Consider the following 18,197-nt stretch of genomic DNA (forward strand, 5'->3'; position numbering starts at 1 on the left):
CATTTTACTGTTAATTTTAGTTAAGGACAATTGCATTCAGGCTTCACTGGCCCAAAGTTGTCTACTCACAAACACACTACGGAGCGTACATAATGTGTGATGTTCAGTAAAGGAGTGGGAAGTACTGATTTGAACAGGAGTGGTCGTAGAAGCCTATTACAGCTTTTAAAGAGGGATGACATTTAATTAGCACATTTACTTGCTTTAATTGAGAGAAATAACCCCTTTTTAAAGGTATCCCTTAGGCTCTTATGTAAACAGTCATTAACTTGTTCCACAGTGCAGTGCATTTTTACCACTTGTTTTATGCATGTTCATTATTGGTTAACACCTCATAGTTAGCCCAATTAGCCTATTAAACCAGAGTAAAAAAATGAAAACCTGAACACAATTTTCAATGTGGACCCTGATCACAAATCTCCAGAAAAGGACCTTTTTTTGTGCCACAGAACAGACTACCAGGGTCTCTGCAGGTTACAGTAAACCAGGGTCAGCGTCTCTGCTATTACTTAAAAAGATTTCACCACAGCTAGCGTCCCCCGTGAGAAAACTCGCAGTTTGACTTGTAGTGAGAGCTTTCCAGTGGCGTGTGCACTGACAGCGCCAGTTAACGGCCGCGCTGCACATCTGGTGATTTTCTGCTGTATCGCGTGTCGTTCCTGCCGGGTGCTATTAGTATCAGAGTGCACACTGTGTCAGCATCTCTTTCGATAAGAAGCACTCAGCGAGAGTGGCGTCTCTAAAGGCTCTAATATTCTCCTGATTGCGAGATGCTCTTGGGAACTTTATCGCCACACAGAAATTATGGTTTCAGCTTCTAACGGCTGCTTTTTTTTTTTTAAGAGATTATTTTCAGCGTGTCAAGGGATTGAAGTCATTGTCAGTGCACTTACACTACTAATTCCACAATCAAACATCAGAAAAGTTCTACTGTAGGTAGTTTGGTAGTTGGGAAAAAATGCCTGTTGTTTTTGTAATTTGACATTGTTGTGTATCATATTAAATTAATCTATTTTAAATGTGCCCTGTCATTTGGATTGAGATAAAACATTCAATCTAGAAATGTTAAAATGAGTTTGCATTTTCCAATGGGCAATGCTAGTTAGATACCCACTGTGTCAAGACGTCATATCACAGATGGCTCAGAGAAAATATGCAGGACCCCTTTGCAGGGAAAAGGGAATGACAGAATGTGACTGAAATGGGAATTGCTGAATGTGAGGGAAGTGGGAATGGCTGAATGTGAGGAAATGGGAATGGCTGAATGTGAGGGAAAATGTGTTTTTCAAATAATTGCTTTTGAAGTAATAAAAAACTAAGCTTTCTCTGTATTATCTGCAAGATTTAAATAACTGAAACTTTCCTTACTGTATATGATTTTGATTCATGTAAAACGTACTTTGGATAATAGGAAGTTATAAAAATTAAAAGTACACTTTTTGTTTCAGATAATCCATCACTATACAGTATAGCACATATGGTGTGCTATTTAAATTAATTTAGCCAGTTATGAAAGAAGAGTTATTAAAGATATTACTCTGGGCTGCTTTGTTATTTTCAAACAGCGTTGAGCTTAAACTTATTTTCTAGAGTGCAGGTTCAACTATTAATCCCACGTCTTTGGCATGACCGTAGTCTCTGGTCCCCCATAGTGAAGATAATGAGCACAATAGCACTGCCGGGACCGGCTGCCTCAGCAGGCGACAGTCGGAGGCAATTTCTAAAATAGATTAAGGACAATAGCGGACACCGACAGAAAATCTCCACGAGAATTGAAACGCCCTGAGTGCCAACAGCTACAATAAATTACCAGCACCTATATTCATACAGCTTAATCATGGCCGACCCTGATATTAAGCCTCACAAGTGTATTGTGTGCCTTGTCTTCAGTGAAATCAGGAAAAGTATGTTAATGGGATATACTGTTTGTGAAAAATACTGTTCTATGGTGACCTGGTCACATGTCAGATAGTGACTCTCAGTCTTTTTTTCCCTTTACATAATGGGAAGTTCCAATTCCAATTCTCCTTATTTTTTATTTGTAGTGAATAACTGAGCAGAAAAATTCTCAGTGTTGAATCAACTGTAACTAAGTTTACACAAGTCCAATAGGCACCACATTTACTCAGTCATAAGTTTTTGCAGACCAAAGAGACTTTGTGAGACCCATGGCAAAGTAGGATGCTTATTTTACATTATTTCAGTATTAACCACTACAATACACAATATACATTGGAATGCAGATCATCTGCCTCATTTTAGCCTTGCTATACTGGCTTCTCTGTTTCAGCTACTTGTCATCACATATAGGGCATTACATGGTCAGGAACCTGCCCAAATCTGCAAGCTATTTTGCCCTTACACCACCTTTAGGTCCTCAGACCAAGGGCTGCTGGCCGTCCCCAGGTCTAAATAAAAAATACAGAGTGACCTGGTGTTTGCCACAGTGGCTCCCAAACTCTGGAACAGCCTCCCTTTAGATCTACGATCTGTGGGCAGTGCTGGGCACTGTGGACATCTTTAAGCGGCAGCCAAAGCCTCACCTATACAGACTGACTTTCAGGTAAAGTGCCTGCGTGGTTTTTGTATTTGTGTTTCTGTTTTATGTTTTATTTTATACCTCTGTGAAGCACTTTGTGAATTTGTTCTTGAAAGGAGCTATTATTAATTGACTTTTACGATACTTGCTTACCACTCTTCAGAAATGCAGAAGGTAAGGTCTGCAGGGTAATATATATTGTGAAGAATCCAGAACAAATCCCTAAATATATCTTAATGATTTTATAAAGCGTAAACATACTGCAATCCCTACATGAGGGTGTGATGTAGAATTACCTGTGTGGCACAATCATTGACAGTTAGAAGGCACATTCTAGTTCTGCGTAGCCCAGCTAATGGACTTGAAGAGAATTAAAGAGGATCTTTTTACTCACATGTATGACATCATGGATTATGCTAATGTTAATTACAGAGGCTGCAGCAAAATGAAATCCGTTGAGTAACCCCACAGTCAAGCTAAGCTCTAATCTCTAATCAAATGACAAAATGCAGATGTTGTTTTTAAAAGTGAAGGGGGACTTGGAAAGAAAGAGAATAGAGAGCGTGATTATTTATGCATTACTGCAGCACTTCACTGCAGGAATTCCAAGCACTGTCATGCCAGTAGTGAAGCACTGTAGTGTTTCAAGAGGCTGTATTGTTTTGGCATTTGTGAATCGCAAGACAATGTTTCAGGTGAAATAGCACAGGGAATCCCTGCCTCGTCTGTGCAGTCAACACCTTTCATGGCCCGCATACCGTCCACCCATCACATCCAGCCTTGAACTGAGCGTAATACAGAGAGAAAGAGGTTGAGGTGAACAGCACCGGAGCCCAGTAATCCCATAAGCCCTTCTGTGTTTGCACAGTGTAATATAGTTGTCTCTTAATGTAATTAAATTTTCGCTGATGACTGAGGGCAATGAGTGGACGGTTATTTTTATGTAAATCTATATGAGAATGCCCCTGACAGAAGAAGGGTTTTTCTTATGTGCCATGTACGGAATGCTTTCCTGGTTTCTGGGCAGTGATTAGACTTGTCAGGATTGGATCAGAGGAAGATTTACTGTGATGGAGATACAGTGCTTTCAGAGATGCATGATTCAGACAGACATCGTTCCTTGATGAAGACGTGCATGTTACAGTGTTTCGTGACAGGCGGCCCGTATTGCAGAGCTATAACAGGACAGAATTAAATCAAACCCCTCATCTATTACACCGTGACTTTCCCGAGGACATGAAAAACATTGCTCTCAAAATGAGCAGCCTGCCTCTGTGTCTGTGTATAGCATTAAAACTCCACCATTAAGTGCTTTTAATATGTGTTTGGTATAACATGCTTTCTTATAACAAGGATTGTTTCTGTTGATTTGTTACCGCCCAATCAGGGTACCCTGAAACATCACACATTGACCTAATTGCAACAAGTCCCTTGAGAAAGCAATATCAAAGTAATTTTCTAGATGCAATTTACTTCTGCTCCTTGAAAAGAAGCTATTCTATTCCGTTGGCTCCAGAGTGAACATAATCCCAGATTACATTTAGGTCTTGGGCAGAAAGGCCAGCAGATCCCATGAATCCCTCTGTCTACTCTACACCAATCCCTGGCCCTTCAGCTCCACACACTCCCATAAAAGTCAAGTGTTATAAACACCAGGACCTGTAGCACCCTTCTCCATTCACAGCTTTAAAGTTTGTTTTGTGACCTGGACTATTCCACTTAAATATGAAGGACCAGTGGACTTGATCTCGCTGCAGCCTCCTCCCTATCATTGGTTAACACCTGTACCAATTTGACCCATACCAATTCCCCCCTGTCAGACCAGGGGCAGTTTATATAATCTGTGTTCCCAGGTTAATCTTATTTCTGACTTTCCATGTCTCAACATTGATTTTGTTTGGCAGTGTCTGCCAGGAAACCTCCATGCGGTGGCAGGATTCTGTTCCAGCAAAAATAACTTTTCGTAAGAGCTGCCAATGGCTGCTTGGAATTGGTGAATAATCCATTTATACACAAACCATAAATATGCACTTGTTTTTCTGAAACATATGATTCTGTACCCATTTAATTTGTCTGGACTGTCATTTGAATTCACTGTTTTGTGATTATATCATATGTTGCTTATATTTCATTTGATTTTATAGAGTATTGTCCCCTTAAATTTGTACTCAAACTATTTGAACATATTATCTTAGCAGTATACGTATACATCTATCTGACGCATAGCCTTTTTGTTGATTTTGAATGGTCTGAATACTTGATTCATTTTTCTTTTGACCCAAAGGCTTATGGGACTTGCCAAAATGCAGTTTCTTTAGTGTAGCCCAACACACTTAAGATATGAATGTATGTAAATCATCTATTGCTGCCCTTCCACCTACAGTAATGTCTAAAGGGGAGGGGAATGAAAAGAGTCAATGTTGTATTGGTCAGAAAACCATGGAATTAAAATGCAAACTTAGGTCAAAAACCGTTCTTAATGAGACAAAATAAACGAGACAAAATTTGACATGGGAGGAAACGCAGAGGCTTTGATCGTCTCATTCTTCCAAGTATAGTTTTGGCTTCTGACACAGACAGGATAGAGCCACTAAAGATGAGACGATTCCCTCTGAGGAGCGAGGAGCTGTGTGGGAAGCTGCCACGGCCCCCTCTTTCAAGGGAGCGTGCCCAACCAGGGCTCAAAAGGCACGCAAGAGGAGCTCAGATCAGGGCGTAGCTTAAGCAGCATGCGGATTCGGCTGAGAAGCAGCCATTTCAAAACCTCCTTCAAGGTTCCTTTCAGAATCGCTTTCAGGTTTGTATCGCCTGGTGCCTCATTGTGGGAATCCCCATCGGGTCAGGAACAAAGACAATTTCCTGTGCCAGCGTGCCACTTCACATTTAAAACTTTGTCAGTCATCAAGAACAAATTGGCAACCGCGCGCAAAAAACCCGCATTGACCTTTCTTTGCGAACGGAGGTGTGTTTCTTTGTCATTTTCACCCAGCGAGGCCATGTTTGCTATTGTTCTGTCTGACCTTTTGCTTCGGATGTTTGCATATCAGCTATGGGCCAAATAAACTGTTATGAGCCTGTACTGTATGGATGTGACAGACGGGGTCTAGCGAAAGCTGGAAGCACCAGCGCGATTCTTTGTCCCTATGTGTTGTTCATTTTTCTGTCCACTCACCCACATCGCTAGCTCTCCTCTCTTTCTTTCCACAGCTCTGAGAAAGTTTGCATCAAAGTTTATTGTGAAGAACTTGCTAGCCAAGGGGGAGTGGGGGAGGGGGTTGTAACATCTGAAATTGTAAATAAAAATTTTATCACAAAAAAGACCATGCCAGCTGCCTCGCTCTCTCTCAAGAACTGAATTTGAGAGCAACCTTGATTATTTCAAGCTTTGAGATGGGTGATTTACTGCTGGAAGAATCTTGACCAAAGTCAGTGCAGTATCAAGCAGGCTTGTGCAGCCCTCACAATTGATCCTCTGTGAACTGCAGTTAGTTCATTTGAACAGATGGGAGGTGCCTGTTTTTCGCAACAAATTAAAGAGCTCAGGTTATTATTAATCTTTCATAATTAATATAAACAAGGGAGCCAGAGAGGCTCTCATTTCAGTTGTCTCAAGGTTGATTAAAGACCGTAATCTGGCGCTTGTTCCAAATGACAGGGTCCTAGCTGTCCCCAGTCATTTCCTTATCTGTCTCACACAAATCTTCAGCTGTCTGTAAAAAGAAGTCTCACCATGGGAGGGTCTATTTATAAGGCCTCTAATGACAGAAACATGAAAATACTTGTTCAACCATGGGGCAGAAAACTGAAACTATTTATTTCAAAAGTTAAACCTTACTATGATATTTTTGTGACATAGAAAATAAATGACCTTGTAATCAGAATATAAATCTATACCGAGTATCACTCTGTATTTCTCATCTGCAAAAAGCTATAACAGAAAAGTATTAAATTGACAGTCACTGCAGAAAACTGAAAAATATGCATTAAGCATGTAAAAGTGCTGACAAACTGCTTACAGATACTGATAACTTGCAGCACAATGCTCACATAATTTACTTATTGAATAAAGCAGGATGCATTATGCCAGTGGACTTCCTTCTTATTAGGCCATTCTCAGTTTCCCTCCTGTGAGAACGTGTTTATGCTGCCGCTGACACTCTTCAAAACACTCACAGTGAAAAGTGTAGAAATGTGACGGTGGCTGTATTTCCACAATTTCCCAGCAGGCCACAGATGGGCTGAAAGCCAGACAGTGAAACCCAGTGAAAGAGGAAGAGGAGGACAGCCTTATATAAGCACTGCTCTTATTGATGAGACATCCTGGAACTTGAAAGCAAAGCCATCTACAGCAAGGAACAACAATAACAACAGAAGCCCGCGTTTGGGGACTTCACAAAATCATTTGAAACTCGAATTCACTGCACAGGAACAGAGGAGAAGCAACTGGAGATGGTTGAAACTTAAAAACAGAAATATACAAAAGGTGTTGTTTTTTTTCAACAAAGCAAATATCACATAAAACTCATTTAAAGTGCATTTCAGAAAAGTTGTTTAGTACGCTTTGGGATTCCCATGAGTGCCTCCTGTAAACATTTCATGGGTGTGCCTCTTATAGTGAGGAGCTGTTTCAAACCTCTGGCATTTTCCCTTCCTTTAAATTCTCGAAGAACTTGACACTAGGTTAGGAAAGGATAAACTTGTGAAGAAGCAGACATCTTGAAGAGTAACCTACTATTATATGATTAGGCAGAAGAAAACAGTTTTCCATTTGTTGCTTCAAACATATACTGCCTGTAGTTCACATGCTTTAGCAAAAGTACCATCTGCCTTGAATGCTTAAAAAAACATAACAAATGTGTGTCCATTACACAGACTGAAAGCTATTGACAAAGAAAAGCACTATGTAGTTTGATAGATGCATTGGTCACACTGTGAGTTCAAAGCAATCTAAGGATGATCAGTGGAGGATTTTATGGCACAATTCTTGGCCTGTCATGCAAGCTCAAATTATACTCTTCCTAGCACAGTACATTGAAATGTATGTTTTATTGTGTAAAAGTAGGCACCATTACTTTAGGGTTGCTGTGCTGCTCCCTCCAAAACTTGCTGTCTGCAAAAAACATGCTGATTCTAGATGACCCACCACACAAAAATTTAAAATATGCATGATTCATTTCCATTGAATGCTCAATTTTTTTTTGCATCATTGCTAATAACAACAGGAATCTATGAATTATATAATAAGGAGCTCAAATACCAGAATATTTTTGGAATATTCTTTAGGATTCACATCACAACAGTGTGAATAAGTACCTGGGGGGGGGGCATTCATAAGTAGTTCAGAGCATTTTGAAACTTTGACTGTAAGATGCCGAAAGGCGTGGGACATGAGTAAGGAACAATAAAGGCAGGCAAAGTTGGAGAACTAAAACAGTATGTCAGCATGCAGGGTCTGGAGAGGTCTGTGAGTTGTGATTTTATACTGCCGGCAGAAGGGGTTAGCACATGGGGCACAGTAGCTTCATGGAGCTGTAGGTGCTGTGGTTTTCACCACTCAGTCCACTAAGAGCAGAGAGCCATGTCAGTACAGAGAGGCCAGACCGACCCTCAACCCTCTCAGTCTCCATGAAAAATAAGATTAAGCCCTTCTGCCATTGAAAACGATAACAAGCTGTCAGGTTCTAAATGCAATTTGCTGACTGCGAGAGGATGTGGTGGTGTCATTGGAGTGGGCTGACTGATGCTATCTCCTGAATGGCATGCGGCGGTGGGGAGAGTGCTCTTTGACAGACGCACAGAGCTCAGATCCCACTTACAATGACACACCACTGAACAAACGCAGTGCACTGAGTGCAGAACTCCATTTCAAACATTTCCTCAAACATACAGCGTGCAATTTAACTATTTAAAACACTGCATTCCTAGGAATTGAAAAAATATATATAAACTGTCATCTGATAATATGGTAATGTTCAAAACAGACCACAGTCAGTGATGTATTAATGCTGGAAACACAGGCGGGCAAAGGGAGGTTTCATGTTGCCTGCGAAATGGCTTTCAGTGCTCATTTACCACAGTATCCCTCACGGACTGCTAAATCTCAGCAGAAGGCTGTTGGGTCTATGTGTTATTGTATTACATCAGTGGACAGACAATGGCAATGATTTTGGGCATGTCAGGAGCCTGAAACTAATAAATCAACAATTACATGGGTGCTTGCCACCCTTTAACAAAGGGATTGCCACACATTGGCTTGCTTTTCTATACCAGCAGTAGCCAACCTTGTTCCTGGAGAGCTACCATCCTGTAGATTTTCACTCCAACCCTAACAAAGCACACCTCATTCAGCAGCTAGATATCTTGTTCTGCTGCTAATTAGCAGAGTCAGGTGTACCAGGTTGAACTGAAAACCTACAGGATGGTAGATCTCCAGGAACTGGGTGGATTACCACTGATCTATACCATCTTGTTCTGTATTTTGAAATCCTAATATTTGAGAAGTACTTTAAAATTATTATAATGCTGCCATGCAATTAGAACTTAGAGACACCTTTTGCCGTATAAGTCTTCATAAGTAAGCTTGTGTAGTAAGGAATGTGTCACCCTCATCACACACAAAAAAACATGTTCTCGGTGGTGGCATGGAAAAAGTATTAGTCACAGGGAGTGCATTCTGTCCAGTGCAGTGTTTACAGTTTTATTTCAGGCCAAAGCCAGGGGTGTTCCCCTGAGGACTGAAAAATATTGATCCGAAAGAACCAGTCATAAAGTATGAAATTGATACGTTAGCAGAATATAGCTATTTTTTCCATGCCTTGTGTGAAAACAGCCTCATATTGTGGTGGACAGCCAGAGGACCCATGAGAGTAAGGACACATTCTCAGAGTGACCCTGAGAAATTTGGGGAATTTGTTTTGGGAGCCAATCTGGCTAGAGGACTGGAGAAGAGCACATCAGCTAGATTGTTCTGTGTGGAATACAGGATACACTTTGCAGAACAGAACTGATTTTTCTTCTTTTTAAAAAAAATACCAGACACTGTTACTGCACGGCACATTTTAACACCGCATATCTCTGATTAACCATCATTCTCTCTCCATTCTTTTGATTGACACAGATGAAGCATATTGTATTTCTTCTCTATTGTGCAATGGAATTGATTTGCAATGGAAAAGGTTTAATATAGATCCTGCTTTTCAAAAATATCTCCATTTACCTGCAGTGGAAGATTTACCATGTGTCATCGTATGAGACTGAAGCTGAATTGAACTGTAAAATGCCTTAATATGGCTGTCAATGCAGAAAGAGCTGTATTTTCACCAACAGTAATTGAAATGTCTGCGCATCATATCCTCATCAGATTGTGAAATAGCAAGCGGGATACAGTACTATGACTTAATCACCATATCAGTGACTGAATTTCTTACCTTCAGTTAACCTGGACTCTTACAGTATAATCTCTTGATTTCAGACTTTTTAACTGCTAATCATCTCAATTCATGATGTCCCGAGCCTCTTCCCATGGAAATATACAGCAGGTGTCTGCAGGGAGCATTATGGCCTGTAACACTTCACTGTAGATTAAAAAGAGCTTTCAAAACCAAGGTGTTTGAAAATCCGTTTTGTCCATATAGACCAATAATGATGAATAATGTGCACAGTAATTGCAAAAAGATAGAAACTGGTGTTTGTAACCCATAGGAGGGCAGGTCCTGTTTTTGTAGAGAGAAGCCAATGCAGGAAATGGTGGGGGAGATGGAACGGTGGGTGTTCAGATTGATGTGGTCTATGAAACTGTTATCATCAAGTTATTGGGCGCAATTCAGCAGTTTGTGTTCAAATTGACTGTGTGGATTCTCTACAGTGTAACCATCGCCCCTGAGTCCTCATTGCATGGACTGAATGTGATTTTATCCTTACCCCTCAACGTTAGACACATTTACATGCAGAATATTTTGTCATTCAGAATACAATGATTGTGCCTAAAGATTCAAAATTAACTTTTTACATGCACGTTGGTCTGATTAAGGTGTGCGTTCACACACGCAAGCAGAATAAAACTTTTGCCATGCGCAGAACCCCAAACTCTAGCTACTTCATCTGACTTTCAAGTACACAATACACATAATATCAATAAAAATTTCGAAATATGCGTCGTATCGCATGGTGTGTACAGTATTTGCATTGATAGTGTTCTTACACATCTGGCAGCAGTGTCAACGGAATAGATTATAAAACTACCTACATTCATTAAACAGGGGAAGACGAACTCAAGACCAGTTTTACAGCAATACCCAATGGTATTGTCTTTTACTTTTCAAAATTAATGAATTTACCGTGCATTTTGTTTGTCTAAATACAGCGATTAACATATGGAATAATGTCACAGTCGATTCATTATATCCAACAAGGCGCTCAGCGAAGTCAGAGAGCAATTCACAAAGAATGTAATTTCACACAGTTTCACTTTTTACATGGGTGACGTTCTCCTATTGATCGGATTATCAACAGGTTTACAGCGCCCCTTTCAGACCGAGTGAAATTTCGATCGGAGCAGGATAGTCTGTTCCGATCGAGGTGGTTACATGAGCCATTTTATTTGGACTGCATTGTTAATCCGATTAGACATCGAATATGAGGCTCCATCCATGTGTAGCTATTGATTACAACTGTCCTATTTAGAAAACATAATTAGCATCAATCATTACTCAAACATACATTGTTTTCTCCCCAATCAGGCATTCAGATACAATTTTATAACCAAACTTTTGAAAGATATTAATCTCCAGATGACGTGATTTGTAATTTTATTCCCCATGAAATCGTGTCAGCAATTATGGAATTACATTTGCTAAAGCATCACATCCGTGATGCGTATCTGACAGATGACACTTATAAATATTTAATTATGTTTTTTGTAGGTTTCAGACACTTCTTCAGGTGTAATTTCCTGGTCTTTCAAACAAGTACTATTAAATATCCCATTCCCAGATCAGTGGCTATTGCTGCATCAGCAAGCGTGTGATGTGTGATCCTGATATCCTGATATCCTGAGCCTGAGTCTTCTGTTGTGTTTATTACACCTTAATAATAATTATGTAATGCACAATTGTAATAAGTCCATTAATATTATAAGTAGCATAACAAGAATTGAATGTTTTTAATAACATTATGTCACTAGTTTTAAGTTGGTTACAATGTGCATGTCACATAACGCAGTTCACATACTGTTATGAACAAGAAACTACAGTTTCAAAGACATTCGACTATGGAAGTGTGGTCTGTTTGCATCACCACATATGCAATGATGTCTCATGTAAATGGCACAACATTCTGTGCACCATCATTTAATTAAAAATCACTGAGGGAGGTAAACTGGAGCTTGGAGATAAACTAGCTTACCTATTGAGGCAGATTCCAGCTCATTGTTCAGGATCAGCTGGAGAGCTTTTTGTGAGTACGAAGGCGTATCAGAGCAACGCTCAGCTCTGGGTCTGCAGTGTATCAGTTATTAAGTTTTCTAATTTCTTGGTGAACTTTTATAACATTTTTGAAAAGAGCTTCTCTGTGGGGGCGTTTATGCGTGTTTGTGCAAAGAGGATTCAGAAAAATCCATGAGGAACAGCGCAGTGCAGTTCAGCATTAAGCCCAGTTCAATAGAAGGATTTGTAAGCCCACACACACAAAGGTAGGAGGGAGTCTTTCAAATTCACCCAGTCCAAGGCTGTGGTAGACTCAAATGGCAACTGACGCTCACCATGTGAAGCATTCCCCTGTACAGGCAGCCAGCACATTCCCCCCCCAAGCCTTGAATGGGAGCAATTTTAAAGCACTCTACACTACGTGACACCGTCTGTTCTTTTCCTAAACATAGTCATTTGTCTTTTGAAAATGGGATCGTGCTAGCCGTATCTTTTCATTTAAAGGTTATACTAACTTCTTCCTTTTTTCTAAACCCATCAGTTTTTAACTGAGAGGTTGGATGTTCTGTGTGTAGTGTTTTTTTTTTTTGTACAGAAGTTGGCTTTTTATTGTGTGGTCATTTGAATATTCATAACACAATGAAACAATAATGATAATTAGCAGGGATTTCATGATAACGGAATATTGATATGTTTGAAATTTTAAACACATGCCCAGAAATATATGGCTAGATATATAGGAAGAACAAGATGTCTTTTTTGGTACTGAAAGGGTTACAGTCCACTTCGTAATATGTGCAACAGTGTGGCTGTTGCCACGGCCACGACCATACAGCTGACACCCTGGTGGCATTTCCATCAATCGTGTGTCAGTTGCTCTGCCAAGGAGAGCACACAGAGGAGTGATGCAGCATTAATTATGAGCTGAGAGCGACAGTTAATCTTTGCCTTTTTTTTTTTTTCTCGCTCCTGGATACTTGGATATACCACTCTGACCTGAGCCAAAGTCACAGCTCTTGACCATTTGCTGACAAAATGAAATTTATTTTTCCTGCTCTACAACATGAAAGTTAATGCGCTCTTCTCAATCGGGGTGCCTGCTATCAAGTGAGGGTGTCGTAGAGGGAAATGGACCGTGACTTTTCGGCTGCAACTTATTGGTGTAGGAAAGGCCCACTATCTTGTTCCTACTAGAATCAGATGCCATTTCAGCTTGTTAGATTCCATTTAATATCTCACACTCCGTTCCTTGCGAGTCTGGCAGTCTCGGAGGCATAATTGCAGGAGCAATATCTCTGACAGCACAGATTGGACGGCTACAACAGAGATCCTGTTACACTTCACTCAAATCCTCTTTTATCTTTCAGCAGTCACAGTCATTTGCCATCCTATTGATACTCCCTCAACAGAGAATGTAGAGTAAATCAGATGCCATTGTGAAAGCATTTTAGCAGAAATTGATAACACCAATTTAAAGTATAATGCCTATTCATGGCAGTAATCCATTCTTTCTTCTGCCTTTCAGCGATAGCCATGTGACTAGTCTTCCTATGTACCTGAGTTCCATTTATATCCCGGAGAGCTAACAGACACGGGGGTGAGGGAAGACTGAGAGTCACACGAGAAGCACTTTGAGCCTGTAGCCGATGACTATAACCTGGTTTGGATTCCCTTGCACAGAACTGGGTGCCTGAAAGAGGATCATTAGTTTCCTGCTGTTGTGGCTTTTTTGTGCTGATGTTGCAGTGGAAGTCATTCATATCGGTGGAGGTGTCTGACAAAGGGCCTCTCTCTGGCTTCTTGTGTATAATGGGCTTGCGGCACTGGGGAGGCATCTACGCAATTGCCTCCTGAGAGATTGTAGGAAAGCCCTAGTCCCTTACCAGAGCGGAGAGCACTGATTGATTCACATCCAGGCCGGGCCACACACCACAGACAAGGGGACGTGTTGTTACAATACTCAGATGGAATCGGGTCATTCCCCTCCTCTTTGTTCCCTCCCTTATTGAAGAAAGTGCCTGAGAGCGTGTGCCTAATTTCCTTGGAGCAAGGTTATGTCTACATGACTACATACCTAAATGCCTCCTGACGTCACATAAAGTTTCTTGTGATTCATATTGAAATCTCTGCTCACGTACGCTTGCACCAACACCCACCTATCATAAAATATACTGATGCCGTTGATTCAAACACACGCCAGCCATCGCATATTGACTCAGCTACCGAATGCAAGGTCACAGTTGGAGAGGTTAGTCTTAAAAAAAAGGCAAACATTACCAAATCCTCTTTAAGCCTTCTCTTCCATAAAAAATTTAAAAAAACAAATTGTACAATATCTACAGTGTACGCTTATGGTCATGTCAAGGAAAGGTTTTGCCTGTTAAATAAGCTATAAAAGTTTAAGATCAACAATTATTTCTCATTTGAACTCTGGCAAAGATTTTTTATTAAAACACAACAAACAGGGCTTCTGCCTTAAGAATGCCCCACTTCGTTTTTTAAACTGTAGTACAACATTTCAGTTCTGGCAGCAGCTTCATAGCAGGGCTACACTTCCTTGCAGATTCAGCACTGATTTTGTCAACCCAATATTCCCAAAAATAGAGATTCCCCAAAAATGTCAAGACCTAATATAATGGCTATGGCTCAGTATGACCCTCTAAATAAAATGGTTCGCTTGTGACACATTAATCAGACTTTATTACAGGCTACTATTCAGAGGCAATACAAGTATGTCTAAGCAATGATGTAATTGTAGACAGTAAAATGTACGGTGTTAATTCAACACTATCCATCCATTATCTATACCCACTTATTCCTGGTCAGGGTCACGGGAGGTGCTGCCAGCACGTATTGGGTGAGAGGCAGGAAAACACCCTGGACAGTTTAATTCAACTCAAACAGAGTACATATGAGTCCAGCGGGGACCAGAGAAGGATCATATTTACACTCTGTAAGAGTTGATTTAAAACTGGACACAGACCAAAATTAGAAGCTAGAAAGATTTAAGTATTTAAGTATTCAAGATTTCAGTATTTAAGGCGGTTTATAGTACATGGTGTGTGAACAAATTAAATGTCCTGTCTGCCAGAATGGAGCATTGAGAACATACAGGACCAGCTCCGTAGATTCAAGTACCAGCTTGAGGACACATTGGAGGAGTTCACAAGCTGTTATGCCTGGAGGCCACAGCCTGAACAGTTGTCTGTGAGAAAACAGCCTCTGAGTATCTGAGCAAACTGACATTTACGCTGAAAAGACGGCTAAAACCTGCACCGAGGCTGGAATTTTACAGCTCAGTCCCAGAGACAGGCAGTAGCTGTTATAATTATGATAGACAGATTAATTGCTTCTCTAAAGATTAACCTTTTGCAAGCACTAAACCAATTATTTGTATATACTGTTGGCAGATGTACAGTTATATCATAGGGAAGCCTTGCAGCCATGTCTATCTTAATAATGTTAAAGAGCAAATGGCCTTTGTGACTGTGATAAGCATATATATTTAACTGTCTGTGCGGGGATCTTTTGGAGAGCTGAGTAGAACATAATAATTGGGATACTGTGTAAATAAAGACTGCATTGCCTCGAGTGTGGAGATAATGTGCCTCTTCCACATTAACATATTGTGATGGTTTATTTATAATTATGCTGAATTTGATCAAATACACAAATGGAACATAATATTTTCATTTGTCCATGTATTATTCAGTGCAAATTTCCATATATCCAGCACTGGTGTTAATGTGATTTTTTTTCTTTAGCAATTATGTCAGATTATGTATTCAAAAATATATTTTTAAATTTAAATAGCTCATATTTACAGTCAAGTGGTATTACAGATGTGGTTAGATTTTTATTTCTGATTTGGAAGTGAAACTAGCACAGGATTTAAACCCATTTCTACAGGCCAATATTCAACAGGGAAAGGCGCTGGTCAGCACTGTGCTTATAGATTCCCCATTCAAATATTTGGATAAGAATGGTCAATAGGAAAAGCTATGTTTGCTGCATAACCATAAATTATAAGACCTAAGAAGGAAAGTGGACCTGACTGCCTGCGTGTTTGACAGTGTAATCCCAGAGGGATTACCAGTGATCTCATCAAGGAGGTGTCGGCAATGTCCAAATTTGAACAATCGATTAACTGCCATTCTCAATGTCCTGTTCTTTCTGAATGTCAAGGGGAAGAGAGGAATATTTGCAATGTCCAAATGGAGCCATTGCTTTTACATGTGAAATAGGATACCAAATAATAATGATTTATTTCTTTACTTTATTTCTTTACTTTACAAGGCATCCGTATCCAGGGCAAATTACTGCATAGATGTGGCTTGCTTCTTGATATACTGTATATTTGTACAACTGGTTGTATCCAGGAAAGACCCCAATCTCCAGTGTGGTATGCCCTTGTTATAGAAAATAAAACCAGTGTTCTCCCCCCTTTTGCCCCACTTTTGTTTTTAAGATTTACACGTCTACCTTTGCAGAGCCAAAAGAGTGATTCAGTCAGGTAGAGGAAATAAACAACAGGCTATACAGGAGGTTTGTTCTGTCATGTGATGATTCAGCTTGTCCTCAGAGTACGGAGACTGATTAGAGATTTATGGTTGGGTTTGCTCCCTCTCTGTCTCTGTCCTTCTCTCTTCTTTTACTCTCTCACTCACTCACTCTCAGTCTCGCTCTCTCAACAGTAGCAGGGTAATAAGGAATGGAACAGTCTCACAGTGGGCCTATCAGAGAATTGAAGCGTAATAAATAAATCCTCCTGAACACAATCTGCTTCCCTGTTTTCAGACCCCCAAGCTCCTGGGGTGGCTCTGTGTCCCAGTCTTTAATTACTCCAACACGTAATTTACAGACACTACTTACAGTCATTAGGCTGGGCCCCATAGGGATTCATTTATTCATTTATTTATTTATTTATGTGTATGGTCACCAACCATTTTCTGAAAACATTTCTAGTTTATTTATTTTTATTTCTGACTTGCTGTTCTCGTACCCATCATAAAAGTTGTTTTTACCAGGTTTCTTTGCAAGCTTTCCTTCATGCTAGAAGACATTGATTTCCAATGGGAGTTCTCCATTGTAGCTTGAAGCACGTCTCTTTTTTGATGTGCTGGAAAAGGCACCGGGTCTATTTCTGAGCTCTCCCACACACTTCAGATGTGGTGAAAAGGCCAACCAATTATGAGACAGGCAAGCATGATGGGTGTGATCTGTGGTCTATATTTAAATTTCCCTCTGAAATATACCCACCCTGCAAGTTTGAATAACTTTAACTGGAATTCATCCACCAAAATTAAGTACTTTATTTTTTGACCTTGTGAATGCATCAATCAATACTTGCAATAATGAAAGGAAGGAAATTGCAGATTAAATCCTAACTCACTGAATCAAAGCATCCCCAGCATTGTTATTATAATCAATAGTTTCATTGTCACTTTTATATACGTACTGTACGCAGCTGAGGTTTCCAATAGCAAGGCAGTCTGCTATATTAGAGACAGTGTCCCTTAGAAAGCAGCCAAACAATTACTGCAGTTCCACCTGCTATCCTCTGATTAGACCAAAAGTAAAAGCACTGTACTATAAGTGCATTATTCCAGGTCGTATCATTCGTGTGTGGGTGATACTGGATGGTGCAATGCAACTGTACAGCAGAAATCACTTAAACAGATGTAAAGGCTTGTGACCACTTAATCAAGAATATTCCTTGACCTCGTTTTTTAAATACATGAGACAATTTAAGAAATAATACTCCCAGAATAAGCATTCCAATAAACAGTGCTCTTTAGGGATGATTAAGAAAGCAAGCACCCTTAACCAAAAATCCTTCCAAAAGCCTTTCAGTTATGGATACATTACCCCTGTGTTACCATCCCAACAAAGGTTAAAAGTATGTGATAAAGCAGTGTGTGCCTCCAAACAATGATAAATACACGCTTTCATTCCTTTACCACAGAGAATGTGGTACGCACTCTTGAAATTTATATTGACACCTTTTGCTTTGTCTGATGACACAGCTCCATCTTCAAATACTTAAGGTTCTGTATATTTGGGCCTTTGTCTAGAAATGTGTTGCCTTTTCTCTTTAGTAACACCAATGGTGTTCCAGTCACAATTTCAGGACAACAGAACTGTCAACAACAATGTTACATATTTAGACTTTATAACACAAGTTACTGGTAATTAGGCATGTCTCACTTACATACAATAGATATGACAGCTTGCAT

The 18,197-nt window shown here is 40.0% G+C and overlaps 1 protein-coding gene across 1 annotated transcript in view; it reads left to right on the top strand.

Moving 5' to 3' along the window:
• LOC135241719 (carbohydrate sulfotransferase 8-like) overlaps window positions 1–18,197 on the top strand; it is a 122,041-nt gene that overhangs the window by 38,023 nt on the left and 65,821 nt on the right. The window lies entirely within an intron of this gene.

The sequence above is a fragment of the Anguilla rostrata genome, chromosome 16 (genome assembly GCF_018555375.3).
Source record: "Anguilla rostrata isolate EN2019 chromosome 16, ASM1855537v3, whole genome shotgun sequence".
Taxonomy (NCBI): domain Eukaryota; kingdom Metazoa; phylum Chordata; class Actinopteri; order Anguilliformes; family Anguillidae; genus Anguilla; species Anguilla rostrata.